Source organism: Arachis ipaensis, chromosome B03 (genome assembly GCF_000816755.2).
Source record: "Arachis ipaensis cultivar K30076 chromosome B03, Araip1.1, whole genome shotgun sequence".
In the NCBI taxonomy this organism is placed as follows: Eukaryota; Viridiplantae; Streptophyta; class Magnoliopsida; order Fabales; family Fabaceae; genus Arachis; species Arachis ipaensis.
In genome coordinates this window covers 127,357,923-127,363,078 of record NC_029787.2, presented here as the reverse complement: position 1 = coordinate 127,363,078, position 5,156 = coordinate 127,357,923, and the positions used below count along the sequence as shown (strand labels likewise).

Sequence of the window (5,156 nt, the reverse complement as noted above, 5' to 3'; positions counted from 1 at the left end):
TTAGCAAAACCAAAAGCTAGCTATCATAAATGAAAAAGTTAGTTATCCAACATCAAATATAAAATAATCTTATAAAAATTATATTATAAAGACTAGTTTTAGTGATGAAGAATTAAAGATCTTATATAAGGTCGTCTAATTTACCTTAGATATAAGTAATATTAGTCATGTTAAATGAATTTCTAAAAATTTCTTCACGTTATTATATTTTGATGTCATATAAATATATATTTTTTATAGACCTATTTAATTTTAAACAATTTTCAAAAATAATAAAAAAGAGACAAGGATATGGAATTAACCTTCATAATTTCCCCTTTGAATTGCTGCATTTCCGAGACTGTTGCCTCATCACAGTAAATATTCCTGCAGCTTTATGTAAGAAGTTAGATTGGTAGCACCATTTATATTTTGTTCTTAGAATACTATATATTGTCACTATTCCTAAATGCAAACAACTCTTTGTGGTTAATGCATTTGGTCCACAGAGCTGACTAGACCATGTTGAACAAAATGATTTCTACTGTCCAAAATGAAATCTCTTCTCTTTATTTGCAATAAATAATTTCTTTATAGTCTATATACGCATTTACACTCTTCTGTATGTGCCTGTCCTCACCCATGATTATTAAGATGTGAAAATTTTATTTTATTTTTTGCTTTTTACTCCCTCGTCACATTCATTTCCCAATCTTCCCCCTCCAAAATTGATCCCAATGGAAAATAATTAAAGAAAGAGAATGTTTTTTTTTCACCGGTTATTTTCTACTTAGATGAAATGATGTAAGAGTGATGTAAAGAAAATAATTTAAAAAATTCACCACCCGTGGCATGGCCTAAGGGCATGGTTTATTAGCTGTTACATTATCCCTACCTATGCTCTAGTCTTTATAGCCTTGAAGTACATACAGTCCAACAAGTTTGACTCTTTTAAGTTCTAAACACTGTGACTCTAGGGTGTTCGTGGTGTAATTTTTTTTAACTGTTTTTTAAATTTGAATACTCTACATCTTCCTATATATTTGTGTAAGTTGTACGGTTCTTTTACCGTTTTACATGGCTAAAGCAGGAGTAATAGACACAGGCTTTCATATTTAAGACTCTCCTGTCCAGTGCAGTTAGCCAGTTACCTTGCAAAGTGCAAAGAATCAATCTTTTCTCTGAATTCTGTAGTCTATACTTGCACGATATTTGAGCATATTTTGCCCAAGGCTTATTAGTAGCATAATATGCTTTATATTTAAAAGAACTTCAACTTAATGACACAAAAATAAATAAATAAAAGAGAGAAATAAAAGAAATTCAAAGACCACTTGTGGTGTTTTGGGAAGTGTATGTTTCCCCCAAGTTCTCGGATCTGAATCAATAATCAATCCGATCAAAATGTTAAATTACTATGTAATTGATTTAATTGATGGATCATGAATTGAATAGTTTAAATTATAATTAATAAATATAATTTTAAAAATATAATTTAATTTCGTATGTGTTATATATTAAAAGAAATCACACCTGACAAAAAGTAGTTTGGCTTAGTGATTGCAAGTTTTTTTTTTACACTAAAAATTTAAAACAATTAAGCAAAAAAGAAAAATAAAGTCCTAAGGGATTAAGGAGTCGCAGGACTATTCTTCTGAATACTCATCTCAAATTCCTTTTAAGACATTGAAAATTCTACATACTGCGAATGTTAGTGTCTGCTACTGTATTTATATCTCGCATGATTAAGTAAAAATTAATACGTCATTTCTAAGTCATGATATCTGACTTTAAGCACCAAAAAATTTACACATCCAACATTAATTATCATGAAAATTGTTAAGAAGAGTGCTAGGAAGACAGCGAATTTTGTGATTTGTAGTCATCAATTAACCATCATCAGTGTTTTTAATGGTGTGTGATTACTCACTTTTCTTTTGATGGTTAAGTGCTGGCCAGATTATAATAAAAGTACTGACCCCTAGAATTTCTCAATTGTTAAATGAGGTGCTTATTTTTATTAAATTTTCCAAATTCGTGCGTCAATGATTAATTGTGTACACACTCCACATTGATTCTTACCCGATTTTTCGATTTAATCAATTTTCAAACTCAAACGACTAGAATATAAAATCAATTGGATAGAAGTCTGGATCGTTAATTTTTTAGTCGAATTGACTAATTCGGTTCGGGTTTATAACATTGGTTTCAACATGATCCTCATTAGGGATGTCAACGAGGTAGGGAGATGCCTCCCTACTTCTCATCCCCACTCTTAGATTTGCTCCCCGTCCCCATTTCCGTTCCCTGCCGTGGGGGAATATTGCTCTCCATCCCTATTTTTCACGGGGCTTCATTCCCCGCAGGGACCCCATTTCTCATCTATCTGATAGTTCTAACTAATTATTAATTTTCATATGAATAGAGTTGCAAGTATCCATCCTATACAAAACAGTAAGATTTTATACAAAAAGTCTAAACGACAAGATGGTAACTTCTTTTGAAATGACCCAGTGCGGGGACATAATGGCAAGCCAAAGGACAGAGTAGTAGACGAGGTAGGAGATGCGACAACAAAGGAAAAAATGGACACGAAGACAGAGTTACGGAACGAAACGCCGCAAATAGAAAGCACGACGCGGTGAGGGTGATGGCACGCACGGTGAGGTGCGACGATGCGGTGAGAAGGGAGAGTGGCGAGGGAGTGGCTGTAGAGAGGTTGGATGGAATATAGAGTATGGACAGCGTTAGGGATCTCTGAAGTGAAGAAGGGTTATGCAAATGATGATTAGGAGTTTTGAGTTTCTATATATATATATGTTTTAGGTTTTGGAGATTAGCGGGGATAGGGTGGGGATCCCCGCTCGGGTCTCTACGCCTGTCTCGAGAGAATTTTGTCCTCCGTCCCCATTTCCGCGAAAAAAATTTTCCACTATTAAATCTCCATTCAAAGCAATCTCCACAGAAATCCTCGCATCTCGGAGAATTTTGCCATCCTTAATCCTCATAAAGAATTTTTTAGCTAGCATTTCATACTCAACTATAATTGTTGTATAAATTATACATGCTCACAAAACCATAGGCATTTCATCCATAAATCTAGTAATTAGTAATAAACTATGTGTGAGAATGTGTGTTAACATTATTATTTAACGAAGATTAATGAAGAAACTTAATTATTAATTGTCATCTCTATACTTGTTTATGAGAGCTAGAATTGAACATTATTTAAGTATTCAGATTTTAAAAATAAATAAATCAACAATAATTTTCTTTAATTAGACTTTTTTTTTTATAACAAAGTTCAGGTAAACCAAAACTCTATTAGAGAAGTTTCGAGTTTAATTATTATGTAAGCCAGAGAAGATGAGATGCATCTTCACTATCAGTTTCTATATTTAGATCCAAGGGAGGAGAACTCGTCGGCTATTCAAGATAAAAAAAATGTTAATCCTTTTAAATGCGGATCATTTCAATTTTTAAAATTTCACTTTCAATTATCAATTAGTAGATACTACTTAATCTCAAACAACATAATCCTAATACCAATTGCTGAAATAATAAGTAGCAGTAGCTGAACCAATAAGTTAATAGGAGTTAGTTAGTTCGTTATCAATCTGTTAGTTAGTTGAACTGCTTAATAATTAGCAAGTTAGTTAACAATATGTACGCATTTATCTCTCTCTATATATATATATATGAAAAAAGTTCAGAAATAAGTAGAATTTATTATTTTTGACAAATATTTTTAACTATCAGTCTAATTTCTTTAGTCTAACAATCTAATAATATATTTTTAACTCATATTTTAAATATTATTAATTAATTATTAGTCAAAAATAATAAATTTTAATAGTCTTCTAACATTATCATATATATATTTCTCTCACTCTCTTCATTTTTTTTCTCTCAACCAGAGCCAAATCAGTATATTTTTTTAATGGTTCAGTGAATGTGAATTTAGAACTACTAGAAGGAAGTGGTTAAGAGATGTGTTTTTCATTAAAAAAAAAATTACGGATTCAACATTTCATAATGAATTTTCAGATGATGAATTTAAAAGTAAGAAATGCTTCAAGAACTTCAACAAACTACTTAAAAAAAATTAAAACAAAATCATTAGAATGAAATGTTAATAAATTAAACCTTAGTTTATAATATGGACACACAATTGTGTGCTTCCTCAGTCAAGACGAACTTAACTGACTTCATAAACCCTCGATATCTAACTCATTTATAGTTAATAATATAAAATTCATTATAGACAAGTGTGTAATAATAACTACACTAATTTGGGATCTAAATTAAAGAAATGTACAATTTAGTATTTAGTTCAATGATCAATATCTTACATGCCGTAAAAATTTATGATTTGATTTTTTTCATTAAAATGATGTCTAAAAATAATTGTTATATATTCTGATCCTTAATAATTTAGAGTGATTGGAGAAAAGAAATTGAAGTACTTGGAAGGGAACAGCCCCAACAGAATCTTATGGATCAACCGTACCATCAATATTGTGGGCCCATTGCCCCAAGGTTCTGATTTTCATTTATGCCCTTCTGGCTTCCATCTGGCCCTTTTAGTTGACACCGTCTTCTTTCTTTCTTGGTTGGGTCATGCATTTCCACAAAGCATGTTTCTCAATTTGTGTTTTTGTATGTTCACTCCAACACACACTCACTCAAAACCCACATCAATATCTCACACCACTCCCTGTACTTTTGTGTTGTGTTCCCTATTCTACTACTAATATATGCCCTACTTCCATGCATTATTCCTTCTCTACAAGCAACGCTCACTATCAAAATCTCCATTCTCTCTCTTCATACATGTTATTATGTTTACACAAATTCAAGACATGTTCCCAATTTTGCCACCTACTAGCCTCTCAAGGTCAACAAATATTTGGTTTTCTTGGCTTCGAAAATTAATTAACTAGATATGTATGCATTTGATGTGATAAGTAGTAGTAGTAGTAGCTGTAGTTGCATAGTCACCCCCACACACCACAAACCACAGTAATCTATCTTTGTATGTAGTACAAAAAGTCTGGTCATCATTAATTATTAGTTTGGTCATTGCCTATGTATATATGTAAGAAAATTTTGTAACTTCATTTAATTCATTAAATTGGAACAATTAATGGAAATTTTCATTGTAAACATTTATTCTT

At 31.5% G+C, this 5,156-nt stretch overlaps 1 long non-coding RNA gene across 1 annotated transcript in view; it reads left to right on the top strand.

Annotated features, from left to right (window-relative positions):
• Positions 1–5,156, top strand: part of LOC110269840 — a 14,331-nt gene that overhangs the window by 5,091 nt on the left and 4,084 nt on the right. Inside the window, exon 2 of the long non-coding RNA XR_002358596.1 lies at positions 1,524–1,535. This is a non-coding gene — a long non-coding RNA (uncharacterized LOC110269840). The remainder of the gene's footprint in view (positions 1–1,523; positions 1,536–5,156) is intronic.